The sequence below is a fragment of the Bubalus bubalis genome, chromosome 16 (assembly GCF_019923935.1).
Source record: "Bubalus bubalis isolate 160015118507 breed Murrah chromosome 16, NDDB_SH_1, whole genome shotgun sequence".
Classification (NCBI taxonomy): domain Eukaryota; kingdom Metazoa; phylum Chordata; class Mammalia; order Artiodactyla; family Bovidae; genus Bubalus; species Bubalus bubalis.
The window spans coordinates 51,384,071-51,402,134 of NC_059172.1; positions in this window are offsets into that span (position 1 = coordinate 51,384,071).

Here is an 18,064-nt window from a genome sequence, read left to right on the forward strand (position 1 = left end):
CCAAGCTATGCTGAACCCCTCACTCTCTAGACCCAGGTTCCACCCTAAGAGACTGGCCCTAGAACTGATCCACCTCACTGAGGAGTCCTCTGTCAAGATTGAGTCTAAAGAGCCCAGTTCCTATAGCAAAGAAGTTAACACACACCCTCCCTCCCAGCCCAGCCCATCTGCCTCTCCAGTAAGTCTTACCTGTAAGAACCAAAGTAGAGATGTGTGTATGTGTGTGCTCGGTTACTTAGTCATGTCTGACTCTGTGACCCCATGGACTGTAGCCCACTAGGCCCCTCTGTCCATGGGACTTCCCAGGCAAGAATACTGGAGTGGGTTGCCATTTCCTCCTCCAGGGGATCTTCCCAACCCAGGGATAGAACCCACGTCTCCTGCACTGGCAGGTGGATTCTTTACCACTGGGCCACCGGGGAAGCCCCAAGTAGAGATGGGAGCTTTCAGACAGACCAGGAGGCACACAGATAATGCACCTTGAAGTCCAAGACGCGGTTCACCTTGTCTTTTCTGCCCTTTGTATGAGTCCAGGAGGGAACCGATGCCTTGTTTCTGTGCCAGGATGAAAGTCACAAAAGCATGTCACAAATGTCCCTAAACTGAGGAGAAACCACATTCCTAAAGACCACCAGAGCTCTGCGAGAAAACACACCCCTTCATGTGACAGCTGGCCCTGGGTCCACCATGCCCTGTAGTGACACCTGGGGAGGGGGGCATGGCTCCAGGCATCCTGACACTGCACAACCTCCCCAAGGCCGGGAATCTGGGGGAAGTACATTTCGTTCGGGGCGAGAGAGACCGTAGCCAAAAAAACTAGAGCCAGTTGTTCAGTCACTAAGTTGTGTGCGACCCCGTGGACAGCAGCATGCCAGGTTTCTCTGTCCACTGTCTCCTGGAGTTGGCTCAAGTTCACGTTCATTCAGTCGAGGATGCCATTCAACCATCTCATCCTCTGTTGTTCCCTTCTCCTCTTGCCCTCAATCTTTCCCAGCATCAGGGTCTTTTCCAATTCCTGGCCAGAGCCAGACCACTCATAAACGTCTCCCTGGAAGAGTGGCCTATCTTGTTTCTGACTCTTTTCCACATCCGATCACTGGCTCTCTCAAGGGGGCTCAGTGTCACTCTATTTTCACTCCTGGATGTGTCACGGAAAGGAGAAACCCCTTGCCATCAGGTGTCAGGCCGGGCAAGCAGCTGGACACTGCATCCGGCTCTGGGAACGCCAAGGAGGCCGGGCTGTAACTCCACTCTTCAGGCTCCGGAACTAAGCCATGGAGTTGCTCACTGCCTTGGATTTCCTCCAAGGATGAGCGCTCTGCCGGGGATCTGATAACTTCTTGGTACAGGGAACCTGCTTGTTGAGGGGCTGTTGAAGTCAGAGAGCCGGGTCTCGGGTGTTTAGCAGGCAACAAGAAGGTGAGTCACTACCATTCACCAGGAAGCCACAAAACACAACGAGACAAAACAAAACAGGAGGGTCCACAGACAGGTGCCCAAAGACCCCATGGGTACTTGGAGGAAAGGGAGAGTCACCAAGGGCAGCCCCCTTTGACGTTGACTGTGAGCCCTCTGAATTTAAACGTAGGCTTCTTAAAAGGAAGAAAACTCAGCAGTTTCCTCTTCCCACACACCTCAGCCACTTTTCCACCCACGAGAGATTCTGGATCTAAATTCCTGTGAGATTTATTTAAGCCTTGTGCCCAGCAGTCCTGGAGAATGATCATTTACGTCTCTTCTGGCCTGAGGGAAAACCTCCTCCACACTCAATCTGTGAGTGTTTCACTTGGCTGGAAAGCAGACACGTGAAGCCCTCAACCACTGCCCTGGCTCACCTCCACCTGCACTCTTGGCTCAAGAAAAGAAAGTACTCGTCACCCAATAAAACCCAATTTTTTTAGGTCCAATAGTTAAGCCTTCACCTTCCAATGCTGGAGATGAGGGTTCGATCCCTGTCGGGGAGCTAGGATCTCACATGTCTTGCGGCCAAAACTACCATAACATACAACAGAAGCAATAGTGTAACGAAGTCAATAAACACTTTAAAAATGGTCCACATCTAAAACATAAAAATTAAAAAAAAACCTTTCTCAAAGCACATCCACCAGAAACTAACACAACACTGTAAATCAACTCTGTGCTAAGTCGCTTCAGTCATGTCCGACTCTGTGCGACCCTATGGACGGTAGCCCACCAAGCTCCTCTGTCCATGGGATTCTCCAAGCAAGAATACCGGAGTGGGCTGCCATGCCCTCCTCCAGGGGATCTTCCCGACCCAGAGATGGAACCCATATCTCTTATGTCTCCTGCATTGGCAGGCGGGTTCTTTACCACTATCACCACCTGGGAAGCCCCAAAATCAACTCTCCTTCAATTAAAAAAAAAATTTTTTTTTAAAACACATTCCTCATTCCACCACCCTCAGCTGTTTACTTGTCCCTATCAAGTAAGATGATAAATGGGACATTAGTTTGAAAATGAAATGCCCTCCAGCTACAAGTCATCATTACAGTGAAAACTCTACGCACATTGAGGGAAGAATGAAGTTTGTCCTTCTTTGGATTCTGTCCAGGGTCCTGTGTGTTCTGTTTGTAGAGTAACCTTTACACTTTCATAAAGAGCCTTCATACATAATATTTTATCTTCCAGTGACCCTAGCAGATGTTATTACCTTCATTTTGTAATTTATTAAAGTGAGACACAGAAAGATATCCAAGGTCGCAGATAAAAACACAATAACTGATCCATGACAAAGCCTGAACTTGAGCCAGGGTCATCTGAAGCTAGTTAGAGGCCACCCAAATCTCATCAAATGAATCAGCTCTGGACAATCAGGTCCCTTGGAAGCAACATAATTTTACCAGCCCTGATCTTAGTTGGCTATATCACTAAACGACATGAAGCCATTCAGTTCCAACCATTATTTTACAAGTGAGGAAATGGAAATGCAAAATTTTGAAAAACAATTTCTCAGAGGAGCTGGTGTCAGGGGGTCAGGACTAAAGAGCTTCAGTCACTGCATTTTTCCCCAAGTCCCCCCGGCCCCCCAGCACTCCTCACTTCTCCCCCATATTTGGCTCTCAGCTGACTCAGAGGTGCCCTCACCTCTGGACCTCCAGACAGGTGGTGCCGAAACACCCAGGCCTCCCTTCCCCCAGCTCACAGCCAGGCTTCTGACTTTAATGAAAGGAGCTCATATTACCAAGCAACTGTTGTTTATTCTCAACTGTTCAGGCTCCCTTTTCCTGCAGACACAAGACACCCAGCACCTGTCTTATTACTCTGGGAGACCCACAAACTCCAGAGTCCATTATTAAGCAGGAAACTTCCAGGAGGGAACTGAACTGAAACATAGCAGCTATGAAGCTAGATTCCTCCCGGATGCACATCCAGGTGAGTGGGAAATGGAAGGAGCAGGCCCCCACAGACCCACATCCCTCCAGCCCCAAGGATGCCAAGGGCAGGCAACTCCCAAGAGCATGTACAGGTGTGTCCCCTCCAACACGGCTGCCACAAGACAGTCAGTCCCCGCCCTCAAGGAGAGGACACAGAATCTCTCTCCCGCCTGGCATCAGAGTAGCCAGACCCAAGGGCTCCCATGGAGCGGAGAAAGAAGCAGGAAGTGGGCGTTCACAAAGAGGAACTGGCTGCCATCAGAGAAACTGGAAATTCTGATAGAACTGTGGATGAGGCCGTGAGAGCAGTATAATAAACTGTCTTCAGATACAAAATGAAGCATGGCTGGGTGGGACACGGAAACTCTCCTTCTGTTACCGAGCAAGCAAAAATGAGTTTGGGACTTTCCCTGTGGCTCCAGTGGCTAAGACTCTGTGCTCCCATTGCAGAGGCCCGGGTTCAGTCCCTGGTCAGGGAACTAGATCCCACACGCCACAACTAAGAGTTCACGTGCCACAACTAAAGATCCTACATGCCGAAACTAAGAAATCACATAAATAAACAAAAGGGGCAATGAGTTTGTGTAGCACTCAGGGTGGGAGATTCAGGTTAGATGATAAACATTTCCCGAGAGGAAGGCCAAGTAAGGGCTGTGGTGGATGATCAAAGATGGTCCTAGGGCAGCTTTCTCTGCACGGCTCCAAAGGTAACTGGAATCTGATTAGAGGCAGAGGCAAGGAAGAATTTTCTGGTAAAGGCCCAACCATCATGGATCTGTGGAGCCCAGATTCTCTCTCTTTTAAATAAAAGCAATTCACTTAGGCCTAAAACAAAGTCCATCTGAACTGATACATTTCTGACTCCAGCCATTCTGATTACCGGATACTAAACACCTCTCTGAAACTCACAGAAAGCTTTTGTATCTTGCACCATGACACAGAAATACAGGGACCAATGACCAGGTGGTGAGGGACAAGAAGCTGGCAGTAGGGACTAGGGAGACAGGTGGAATTGGAGACCATAAACGTCAAGCTGTCCCCTGGTGGCTTGAATCTGCTTCTTCCTCTAATCCCTACCTCATTGCCCCAAGCACAAGCTCCCTACTGAAGCCATCAGTGCGGTTTCCACATTCAATCTATGTAGTTAGAAGGGGTCGGAGGGTGCTGGCTAAACACAACCTAAATAAAACCACGGTGGACCAGCCTCACTTCTGGCTTCTGACGAAAAGAAAGAGCTTCAGGACTTTCCACAAGTTTCAGCTCCCAAGGACTGTGCACTGGCAAGGCCTCTCAGCCCTGGGAAATGCACAAGGTTGACGGCGTGCTTCCGCCAGCCTCCGCGGGGGTCAGGGTGAGCAATGACGTCACCCCAGGAGGACTGTCGCCAGATAAGCCTCCCTGGTTTAACTGCTCATCTAAAGACTTAGGGGTCAAACCAGACTCTTTTGCACAACACTTGGCTGACCCTGTTTTTTCAGACAGGCATCATCACTTGTCCTCTAAATCTTCCAAGGACATCAGGGCTGGAAAAGACTTCTGCAGTCACTCCACCCATCCATTCCCAGGGGAGGCAGCTGGCCTGCTTTGGGTGGTCTGCTGCTTTCCTCAGAAGGGTCCTCAAATACTGTGGGTGCTGTAAACAGTGACCGCGTGCACAGGCTCACATGGCTGCTCTCTGCTCTTCTAAGCCCTTCCCCCACTTACCAGCTATTAGATTGGGGGTGAGTTATTTAATTTCTCGGTGTCTCTGTTTCCTATCTTAAAAAAAAAAAAAATCAAGATAATTAACAATGTCTCCCTCCTCCAGCTGTGGTGAGCCTCTGAACAGCATAGGTTTAGATTAGTGCTTTGCACATAGTAAGCGTGCTATAAATGTCGGCCTTTTTGTACCTAATTAAGTCTCCGTTATAAGACCTGTATTAGGAAACATGACTACTCCTGTTGATTTTCCATCCAGTTTAATTCTAAGAGTCCTTGTTAAGCTAGAGAACCACATGAGGTTGCTTGGTAAGCCCTGGGGAGACAGCAAGCTAAGAAGGACAAAGTGTGTGCATTGGAGCATACAGCCTAGCAAGGCAGAATTAATGAAGTGCAAAGTATAAGTGCAAACAGGTGTGAGCAGAAAATCAATTTTAACGAGAGGGAAAAAGGTGGTCCAGGCAGGCTCCATGGAGGCATTAGTACTTAAGACTTAAAGTATGAATTTCACTAGAAAAGATGAATGGAGCACTCTGGAGTAAAAGAACTGTTTGAGTAAGGGGACTGAAAAGAAGAAGAAGAAAAAGAAAACCCCTGGGGAGTTTTGGAAAATAGAGAAGTCAGGGCTTATGGAAGGACACATAGAGGAGGCAAGACAGGACAAACAAGAGGGTCAGATTGGTGAGTATTCAAAGTTTAGTTCTATTCTTTATTTTTAAAAAATATTTTATTTGTTTATTTGGCTGTGTCAGGTCTTAGTTGTGGTGTTCAGGTTCTCTAGCTGTGGAGTGGGGGCTTAGTTGCCCCATGGCATGCGAGATCTTAGTTCCCCGACCAGAGATGGAATCCACGTCCCCTGCATTGCAAGGCAGATTCTCAACCACTGGGCCACCAGGGAAATCCCTAGTTCTATTCTTTAAACAAAGGGATGCTATTCAGGTTTTGCTGGGGGGTTTTTTTGGGGGTGTGATGTTATGGACCTGTGTTTGAGGAACATCAATTCTGGTGACAGTGTGAAATACATACCGGAGAAGCAAAAGCTGGGACACACAGAGGCCAATCCAGAGACTGTCATTCAGTCAGTCTGTGTTTTTGGAGTATCGACTACATGCATGCATGGCAAATACTGCAGGTAAGAGATGGAGACAATCTGAAACAGGCTGGGAGAAAAATGTGGAATGAGAGGAGATGGGCAAGAAAAGAAGAGTTCTACAAAGATTTATTCAGAGATGTAGACTGGAAGAAAACCAAGAATGCGGGATGAATCAGAAGTTAAGAAAGGGAAGGAGCCTACTACAAGCCCGGCACCAGGCTAAGTGCTTCACACACAAAATCCCATTTGACCCTCCCAACCACCCCGAGAAATAGACATCAAAAGCTCCATGTTAGGAGGAGGAGAGATTTTAAAAGGTGCCTGACTTGCCCAAGTTCATACAGGGAACAAATGGAAGAGGAGCACAAATTTAAACCAGGGTCTCTGTGTTTTAAAACTCATGCTTTTTCAATTGCACCACATTTCAGAAAGGTAAGTGATGCCAAATGCCATCACAAAATCAGGCAGGAGGAAGATGGAGAGAATCCCATTTTGTAATGGGTCGGTGGTGTTCTCTGTGGGAACAGTGGTGGTGAAAGCAGGAGAGGAAACGTGACTGCTACAGGTGGTAGAGTGTGGAGTGAGGCAATGCACGGAGGCTGCAAAACGAGACCACGAGTCCCAGAAACCAGGCAGTGAAAGGAGTGTCTTTCATTACCATTCATTTTTAAATAGTTATTGAGCATTTTCTATGTGTTCAAGTCTCTTCTAAGGATCTGGAATTAGACTGGGAAAATTGTGTGTGTGTGTGTGTGTGTGTGTGTGTTATTGTTGGTAGATGTTATGTTTCAGAGGAACAAAATGTGACTGTATGATTATGCCATTTAAAATGGAGTTCTGCCTATATCTAAGAACCTGAAGCTTGGAGGTGTACCTGGTAATCTAACAAATCAATCAAAAAGTATTTAATATGCCCAGATTCTAAGTATACCATAATACTGGGTACTATGAAACAGTTCTGAAAAGTTTCTGTAACACCATTTATTTCTCAAAATAATTCTTGAATGTTTATCAAAGATGACCCTGGCTTCAAAACTTGAGGTGGCGGTGTGGGGAGAGCAGAGAACCAATTTAAGGACTACAGTTTAGTACGAAAACCTACTTTGATAGAGGCATGTATCAAATGCAGTGTGATCCCAGAGGACAGAGAGTTTGATCCAGAAAGAACTTCATGAAGGAGGCAGTATCTGCGCAAGGTAGAAGGTTAGCAGAGGAGTTTTCTAGCTACGCTGGGGCAAGGGCGGGGGCATGCTTCCAGGCAGAAGGACCACCTACACAAAGGCACAGAGGTATAAAAGAGCGCAGGATATATTCTTGGAATCACACACAGAACAGTCTGGATCATAATGTTAGGTGATGGATGAGAGAGAGCAAGAGATTACATCTACTATAAATCTTCCTTCTTGCCCATTTAAACACAGATTAATTGAGCACGCTATGTTCTAAGTGCTGGAAAAAGGGTGGGGGAATTTGGGTATGCACATAACCAAGTCTGTGCCCTGGAGGAGTTTACATCCTGTTGATTACAAAATTCCAGAATGATGGAAGAGATTTCAAAGATCTGACCTAGCCATCACTTTACCCTCACTGTTCATTCTGTTTTAGAGATTAGAGAAGGAGGCACAGGGAGGTTACAGACAGTTAACTAAAGTTGTACAGCAGGCAGGTGAAGTTTCACAGGTGACAAGGGGCTTTGCATGCAAAGGCCAAGACAAAGACTTGGAGGCTGAACTCACTCAAAGAGAAGGGCCCCAAAGGTCTAGGAAACAATTCGGTTCAAGCGCTTAATGGAACCACTTAAGGCTTTTATTTCCAACAGGAACTCGGCAGTTTCACCTCCCTTACATCAGAAAATTAGCCTCCTTTTACAGACAACCCTGGATCCCATGGACAGAGGAGCCTGGCAGGCCACAGTCCATCCAGTTGTAAACCACTCAGACATGACTTAGCGACTAAACAAAAATAATAAACCCAGATCCAGAGTGGTAGAGATGTTGGAGCAGCTCGTGTGTGCTCCATTGCTCTGTCGTGTCTGACTCTTTGTGACTCCATGGGCTGTAGCCCACCAGCCTCCTCTCTGTCCATGGGATTCTCCAGGCAAGATACTGGAGTGGGTTGCCATTTCCTTCTCCAAGGGATCTTCCTGACCCAGGGATGGAACCCGCGTCTCCTGCATTGGCAGGTGGGTTTTTTCCCACTGAGCCACTTGGGAATTAGCCCAGATATTAGAGCAGTGGGCTCCAAATCACTTCCAGGGTAGAGCAGAACCGTGATAACTTCTCATGCTGGGGTATGAGGCTGAAACTGTAAAAACGGCCCAGTTTGTTCTGATGGGACATAACGGCATGTTTGCCAAGCATGACGGAGACACTGGCCTTTACATACCACTTCAAACAAAAAATTGAATTATTTTGTTGTGACACAGGAAGGCTTTTCAGCCATGGCTCCTATAATCCAAGAACATAGAGTACATTCCCATTGCAGCCCCAGTCGTTTATCCTTCTGCAAGAAGGGAGCAAGTGTAAACAATTCATTCCTGTAAAATTCTGCATTTAGTGGGAGCTGTTGCCTTGAAATGAAAGTCACACTTTCCAGTGTTCCCACTTTTCATGAATGGCCCACCAGCCTGGACCCTGGCTGTACTCTGGCCCCAACTGCCCCCTGGTGGCAATTCCGTTGCTCACATTCTCCCAACTCCCGTTCTGGGAGCTGAGATGCTGGACCACTGCCCTTCCGATTCACCTCAATTCAGTAACTGCACAGTATTTTAAACACCCTGAAATTGGAATTGGAGAATTGGTTATGCTGGGTAATCTCTGAAGTCTCTCACAGTCTATGAACTGAAAAGGTTTACTTCACTTTAAGCAATCCTGGTATATGAAAACACAGATTTTAAAAACATGAGTTGGGGCAACTCCCAACTAGTTGGGGCAACTAGTTGGACTAGTTAGGTTAGGTCCAGTTAGGTTAGGACTCCAGACTCTCACTTTACAGGGCTCAGGTTCAATCCCTGGTTGGGGAACTAAGATCCCTCATAAGCTGCATGGCACAGTAAAGAAAAAAATTATATATATATACACACACACACACACACACACACATATATATACACGAGTTGGAATGATCATCATTTAATAAAATCATTTCTTTTACCAAAATAATTCATTAAAATAGACCGTTTCCTTATGGGTAAGAACACTTTTATCCTTAAATTAAGTGACTTGAATAAGGCACATTCAACAAGGAAACCTCCCGCTGAATATCAGATGTCCACATGAACATAAAACATCACTGAATGCTGAGTGACCTCATTTCTTTATATTTCTAGGAAAAGAAAGCTCCATTTCTCATAACCTCAACCACTCCCATGATGTAAATTAGTACTTTGAGAAGACATATTAATTCTGTCTGACAGTTGGAAAGTTTTATGAGCAACAGACCTTCCTTAGGCAATAGAATTATAATCCTGAAAGAAACATCAGATACTTAGTCCAATCTCATTAAATATCTGGTCCATTCTTCCTCTGCCCTGTCCCACCCAGGGTCACAGATGAGAAACTAAGGCATTGGTGAGATCAACCCTGGACCAAGGTCATATAGCTGAAATGGAAATTGCTTTCTGTACATCAAATATCTTTTGGTCAAATTCTACCTTAATTGCTTTCAGGGTTATTCTGGAGGTCGTATTTTGACCTCAAAGAATAATTAAAATACAAATGGTACTAATAAGTCCAAATACTCATTCTGCTTTTGTCCACACACATTCTGTGCGCATCTAATTCTCTCATAAGCCCACAGAGAGCAAGAAGTTAGACACAAATACCTCGCTAGAACTGATCTCAACACATGAATGATCAGACTTGCACAAAAGACATAACAATGTTTATTTACTTTTGGAAAAGCCTTTATGCTTTACACAAATAGAATCCCTTTCTGTGGGAAATTCCCCTCATGCATTTTAAATATTACTTGATGTATACACAACTTTGCAACAACACTACTACTTAGTAAAAGTATGTGTGTAAATAATCAATGTACACGTTCATATCCTTTCATTTCAAAGCAAATATATAATAACAATGGCTTGAACCATATGAAAAATCTGTTTCAGCTGAGCATAGATTAGAAATGTTCCAATGTCCTAAAAATTTGAAGATTGATCTAAAACTTCTTGAGCCAGGCACTCTGTTTTCTCAATTAAGCCTCACAAAAATCCTGAGGTTGTGCCAATTTCCCCATTTTAGAGATGTGGAAAACGAAGCCCAGAGAAATTAACTTTAGGTATTAAACTATGATTCAAACCCAAGTAGTTTGAATCCCAGTGTTTTCTCCACTCCTCTATATTACTCTATTTCAACTTCCTGTAAAAAATATACTTTCAGCCACTATTCAAACTGGTTCTCTCTGCCATTTTTTTGTGATGGCTTTCATTAGATTTGCAATCTGGTAAATAAATTGATATCTGGGGTTGAAATTCTGCAAACTAAGACATTCTGCTTTCCTAACTCAGTCAGTTTCTATTTGTTCCCTATTTAAAACACACCACAAAGCTAATACCAATTTCCTTGGGCCTTCCTACTGAATTCTAAATATTTTAAAAAGAAACTCTATCCCCAGTATTTGGCAGAACCCCCTTTGCCAGAAGTGCTTGCAAGAAATACTTTTCTTTGACATGTTTAGGCCACCTAAACAGATTCTCATTTGCAGTGAACGATGTCCTAATTCCTAACTGGTACCCAAGTGTCTCTAACACCCCTTACCTGTTACAAAGTCCACCTGTAGATCTCAGGTAGGTCAGCAGGGCTCTATAGGTGCCTGGAGGCGTCCATCACTGAGACCTGTCCACCCAACACTCTAAGCGGGACCTGCGCACAACAGCTCCAGACTCCACTAAGTTAGTTTGCTTAAAACGAGGCTGGCCACCACCTGCTGAAATGGTAGCTTAGCAAACACTAAAGGCTTTTAAAAGTAAGTTCTCTGAGATCTTTGTGTTCTAATTTAGCTTCCAAAGGTAGATCTAACTTGTTTTCAGGACTTTGGAAGGCAATGGTTTCAATCTTGTCAGCCAGGGCAAAGTCTAGGTTCTTGAAGGCTGGCTCACATGATCTCATTCCCTGCAAGTTCAGCCCTGCATCCTTGGACCTTGGAACCAGGACAGTAGGTTTCATTCCCGCCAAAATAAAATCTCCCCAGCTTAACCAAAGAACAACCAGTCAGCGCTCATGGTCCCACTGGCCTACAGGAAGGGTCCCACCAGGATACTGGAAACCTAGGTTCCTTCCCTGCCTCTTTCTCACTCTCCCCTTTTCTTTCTTCCCTCTTTCTGTCCTTCTCTCTCTTTCTGTGTCTCTCTTTTGCACACACACACACACACACACACACACACGAGCAATTCTCCCCACTTCCTTAAGTAATCAGACACTGCTCAACCAAAAACAAATGGTGAGTTTCCCATCAGGGGAGGTAAGCAAGCAGAGACTGACCACGTTCTTGCACCGAGGTTGAGACCAGACGACACTGCAGGGCACTTCTAGGTCGAAGGCTGATAGTATCCTAGAGGTTCTGAGGTTCTGGAAAAAGCCCATACGTGTTCTTCTAATTGTTCTTTTATGACTTCTTCTCCTTTTCTTTTTTGAGAATGTCCTCAACACTCATTTAAATCAATCCTTACTTGTATATGGGCTTCCCTTGTGGCTCAGCTGGTAAAGAATCTGCATGCAATGTGGGAGACCTGGGTTGGATCCCTGGGTTGGGAAGACCCCCTGGAGAAGGGAAAGGCTACCCACTCCAGTATTCTAGCCTGGAGAATTCCATGGACTGTATAGTCCATGGGGTCGCAAAGAGGCAGACACAACTGAACGACCTTCACTTCACTTACTTGTATATATGTATATTAAAAAAAACCCCTTGGTGCACTTTACCCACACTGTTTTGCAACACCTCTTTTTCCACACCGTGTCATAATTACTGGCATGCGTTTTCCACATCCTACCTCCCCTCAGACTGTATCGTCATCAAGGCAAGATTTCTGCCCCATTCATCTCTGTCATCCTGTTACAAAGCTCACTGCTCCACACGGTGTATCTGCTCAGTGAACGTCCGAGAGTGAAGATATGGTGGGTGGGGCAGTGCTGGGGGTGTAGGGGGGTGGTCTGAAGAGGCACCCAGTTAGCTTCCCATACATGCTCTCTGGGGACTGCCTGCCCTTCTAGAGAAACGGAGGCTGAAGAACACGGTCCGTTGCAGCCCTGCAGTGTCCCTTGGGACAGCTCTGACCATGGTCATTCCTTCCCTGAGATCATCACTACACTCAGCCTGCATCACATAGAGATCTCAGGAGAAGTCACCTGGGAAGATAACACTCTCCACCCAGAACATTCATTCCTGATTAACTAAAAGCTCAGGTTTCTTAGGTAAGGGTGTTTGGACTGTGGATCTCTGGACAGCCATTAAAGGAAGGAACCAGAATGCACTTGGAAACAGCTGCTTACCTATCAACTCTTAAGAAAACACCCTGAAATAGAGTTTAATCAGTTCTTCCTCAGTTACTGGTGAGGGCCTCAGTTTAACCATTGCTGCAAGAAAGGAATTCATCCTACTCTCTTCCAAAGATCTGCAGACAGGCCAGCTTCCCTGTGTGGGAAGCCCAGGCCCTCCTGAGCTCTGGAGCTGCCCTGCGCTCCAGAAAATAACCATTCTCTGCCATGATTTCCTGTCCAAAGAATGTCTGCCCATCTTGATTATAAGGCCAATGTTAAGTCACAATTTAATTCCCCTTAAATGACTACTCATTCCATTTGAGTTGCAAATCGGAAAAAATACTTAGAAGAAACCAACCCCCACATTTTATAGATAAGGAACTTGGTTCAAGAAGTGCCTCTCTCTGTTGGCTGCCTTTGATAGCCTGTTTATTGTGGTATAAAAACGAATTTAACCTATTAATTACTGAGCAGGTGAGTCCAGAAACACAGTAACACACATTTTGTAAAATATATATATATATATAAACTTTATTTTAAGAACAGTTTTAGATTTACAGAAGTTACCACGTGCTTGTAAATGCTAAACTACTTCATCCTCCCTGTTACTGTTTTACTAACAGTGCTCCCTACAGCACATTGTCCAAATAGCTTGTTTTCCATTTTATGGGCACAAACCACCTTATATGGGTAAGGGTTTGGCCTAGGTTCCAGGAACAATTTGCCTGTTTTCTCAGGGAGAAATGCTACAAAGAGCAATTTATGTACACAGGTTGTATGCTGAAGGTGCGGAGGGAATTTTAAATCCTATCAGTCCAAACACAATCACAGTAAGAGTAGCTAATATTTACTGCACACTTACTATAAATCAGGCATGATCTCAATTAATCCTCAAATCACCCCAATGAGGAAGTTGTTCTCTCCATTTTCAAATAGGAAAAGAATGAGGCTTGGAAAGGTCGTGTAAAAGACACATAGGGACTTCCCTTGTGGCTCAGTGGTTAAAAATCTGCCTCTCAATGCAGGGGACGTGGATTTCATCCCTGGGCCAGCAAGATCCCACATGCCTCGGAGGAACTAAGCCAGAGAGCGGAAACTACTGAAGGCCACGCACCCGTGCTCTGCCACAAGAGAAGCCACCTTGATGAGAAGCCTGCACATCGCAACTAGAGTGTAGTCCCTATTTGCTGGCAACTAGAGAAAGCCCTCGTGCAGTGAGGAGCTGGCGCAGTCAAAAATGAAAAAAAAAAAAAGACACCCGGCTAATCAGCAGCTGGACTGGGTTCAAACTGCCAAACTGAAACTAAGACGACTGTGTGGGACTCCTGGGTACAGAAGCCTTTCTATGTCCTTCCTTTCTTGTTGGTAGGAAACAGACTCCAACTTCCATGACCTTCCCTGAGTTCCAAAGGGCAGATTCAACAGTTGCTAATCAGGGAAAGGGCGGGTGATGCAGAGACAAGGGAGGAGGCCATCGAGGCCAGTTAAAGGAGTGCAGGCTCTGCACGCATCCTGATTCTTTTTTTTTTTTTTAGTGCCTAAGTGACACTGATTTTTTCTTATTTATTGGGATATAGTTGCTTCACGACACTGTGTTCGTTCTGCGGTACAGCGAAGTGAGTCAGCCAGCCACACGTGTACCCATACCCCTCCCTTCTGGATTTCCCTCCCACCCAGATCAGCACAGAGCGCAGAGTAGAGTTTCTGGAGCTACACAGCAGGCCTGCCCTAGTTCTTTGTTCCGTGCATAGCAGTGTATACGGGTCAATTCCAATCTCCCAATTCATCCCTCCCTGCCTTTTCCTGCTTGATGTCCATACATTTGTTCTCTACGTCTGTGTTTCCTCTATTTCTATTCAGTTTATGAGCAACTCCACCCTTGAACCATTGCTATAAAACTCCTCACCGAATCAAACCCAGGGTTGGGACGCACAGTTTCTGAGGGGCAGGAGCCCACTGTATCCCCCTTTGCCTGACAAAGCAATAGAGCTATTCTTTCCTACTTCACCCAAAACACTGTTTCAGAGGTTCGATTCAGTACTGGAGCACAAAGGCCAAGGTTTGGGCATCACGATCTGATGTCAGAGCTTGTGCTCTCTCCTGGTTAGCTCCGTGGAATGACCTCCATCTTCGATGTCAGCATCTTGGTTCTAAATTGGTACCTGATTTGATAACTAATTTATAAGCCTATACTACACACTTATGGCAACTGCCTTGTAAAAATATGCATTTTTAATATCCATCACATGACCTGTTTGAGATAAATGTCAATATTGGTATGTGCAGACATGAACTCTCAAAGCTGGCAGACATACCTGCATATCCTTGACAATTACAGCATACTTTCCAGTTATAGTAAGCGTCTAATACTTGGACTTGCCTGGTGGTCCAATGGTTAAGAATCTGCCTGCCAATGCAGGGGACACAGGTTCTATCCTGGTCTGGGAAGATTCCACATGTCACAGGGAAGCTACTGAGCCTGAGCACCTAGAGCCCGCAATCCACAAGAAAAGCCACTGCCGCGAGAAGCCCATGCACCGCGAGAGTAGCCTCTGCTCAGAGCAACTAGAGCAAGCCTGCGTGCAACAATGAAGACCCAGCGCAGCCAATAAATCAATAAGTAATTTTGTTTTAAGAAACTTACAATACCCCCTGATTTCCTCATGCATCGCTGACAGTATGATCAAGCAGTTAAGTGCAAGGGTCCTGGAATTACAATGGTTGGGTTCAAAGTTTGGATCCACCATTTATTAACAAGTTTTAGCTAATGTCTCAGTGCCTCAGTCAGCCCTTGGGAAAGATCAGACTGTTAACAACAGCGCCTGTATTACAGGCTTGTGGTAGCCGATCAACAAGGTTATATACATTAAGCACTTGGCACAGTCCCTGCTGCTGCTGCTGTTGTTGATTCGCTTCAGTCGTGTCCGACTCTGTGCGACCCCATAGACAGCAGCCCACCAGGTTCCGCTGTCCCTGAGATTCTCCAGGCAAGAACACTGGAGTGGGTTGCCATTTCCTTCTCCAATGCATGAAAGTGAAAAGTGAAAGTGAAGTCGCTCAGTCGTGTCCGACTCTCCGAGACCCCATAGACTGCAGCCTACCTGGCTCCTCTATCCATGGGATTTTCCAGGGAAGAGTACTGGAGTGGGGTGCCATTGCCTTCTCCAGCACAGTCCCTAACACACAGTAAATGCTAAGAGAAGTCAAAGCATGTATCAGTTTTGCACCTGCAATCGTGTGTATAAGCATTGATACTAATCACTAATGTAATAAAGTGCACTGAGCATCAAGGAATGTCTGGTTGCACGAACACACCAGGGAGCCTGATAAAAATCCACTTCATACAGTGCTACACAGCTGCTCATTTGAGCAGCTCCCCACTTACAAAAAAAAAAACATGAATAAAGATGAGGTCAACATAATAGCTTAAAATACAGGTCTGCTTCTCTTAAGGCCTGTAGAGAAGAGGGGGGTGGAAAATGGTAACAATTGGTACAATTATGATCACGATCATTACTATTATCACTAGTATGAATAGAACTCTCAGCTTCCAGCATCTCAGATTTCTGTGCTTGCCTTTTCTAAGGGAACTAGAGAATGCTTGATTGCTTCCTTACAATGGGAATAGTTTTACCCTTTCAATTACCATCTCCATCACACTCCACATAAGTTAAAAGATGGCATTTGGGTCTTCTATTCAAGTGGGTGATCTTTCTATCCTTTTCATTACAGGAGAGGCAACTGGTAAAGCTAATGCAATGTACTGTAACTAATGCCTTGGAAATGCCCAAAGCACGACAATCTTAATCCACTTTGAAGGCTAACTCTGTTCAGAATGTGAGGCTTTATATTAAGCTGTATGTTAGAGCAAAATCAGCTGCAGGGGAAAATCCTCTTTGAATCAGAGTGAAACCATTTATATTTATTTCGAAAACTAAGAAGAGTCTGATGACAGGAAAAAACCCCAAACAAACGTCAACAGTAAGATACTAATTTAACCCTTGGCTGGGCTACAGCAATGGCAGCTTTGTGAATTCTGCACCAAGTCCAAGTATGTGCGCCTGATATGTGGAACCTTTACGGGCATCACAGAGCCAACAATTAACAGGGACTCAATAGAAAACATTTAAGTCTCAAAGTCTACTGTTTTACCAGGAAAGCAAAATGGCAAAAGTCAGTGATTAAACGGTGACTAACAAGAGAGGACTCTCTCGGACTTCCCTGCAGGCTCAGTGGATAAGCATTCACCTGCTAATGTAGGGGACACAGGTTCGATCCCTGGTCCAGGAAGATTCCACATGCTGCGGAGCAACTAAGCCCGTGCACCCAACTACTGAGCCCACGTGCTGCAACTGAAGCCCATGTGCCTAGAGCCCGTGCTCAGCAACAAGACAAGCCACCGCACTGAGAAGCCTGAACACCCCAGCAAAGAGTAACCCCCACTTCCGCAATTAGAGAAAGTTCTTGAAAAACAACAAAGACCCAGCACAGCAAAAAAAAAAAAAAAAAGCTGAAAAAAAAAAGAAGGTCTCTTGCTCATCATGCAGGTTCTCAGCTCCTCAAAGAGGAACCAGCAGAGGGGGAGCCCCAAGTTTCCCCTCTGATCTCTCTTTCACTGGAACATTCCATTCATTCTCAAAGTTCAAAGGACAAAACAGGATGTGCAAATGACTCCTGAGCTCTTGTGGAAGCTTTCCAATGCCCCCTATCCCATGATTACATATTCCTCATATTGGTGGATCGGTTCTCCATTCCAGACAGGTTCCCCCAGCACAGCCACTGGTGCAATGAGAGAGAGATCACAGCGAGCGCCCCATAGCTCTCATTTTGACAGTATATGATGTGCTGCATTTCTCAACGGTAGAGAGGAGTGATACCGGATAAAGCGGAACCTCTCTCCTTTACTGGTTTGGAGGGCCGGAAACCACGTGTGCCCCACCTTCCAGTAAAGGGGAGAGCCCTGACCCTCGGGTGAACTCAGGGCACACTGTGATATAATCGGTGCTCTTTTCCAGGCAGATAATACTCAAACTCAAGGTGGATTCTGTCTAAAAACATACTTCTAAGGTGAAAAAGACAACCTAAAAAAGAGTGGACATACATGTATGTATAACTGACTCACTTTGCTGTACAGCACAAACTAACTGCAAATCGACTATACTCCAATAAAAATTAAAAAAAAAAGAAAGAGAGTGGACACAGGTCTTTGAGTGTCTTGGCTTAGAAAATGAAGTCGGGGACATCCCTGGTGGTCCAGTGGTTAAGACTCTGTGTTCCCAATACAAAGGATAAGGGTTTGATCCCTGGTTGGGAAACTAAGATTTCACATGCCACATGGTGCGGATAAAAAAAAAAAGTTAGACAAGTTATGGGGAAAATAGTACACTTAGGGAGTGGGG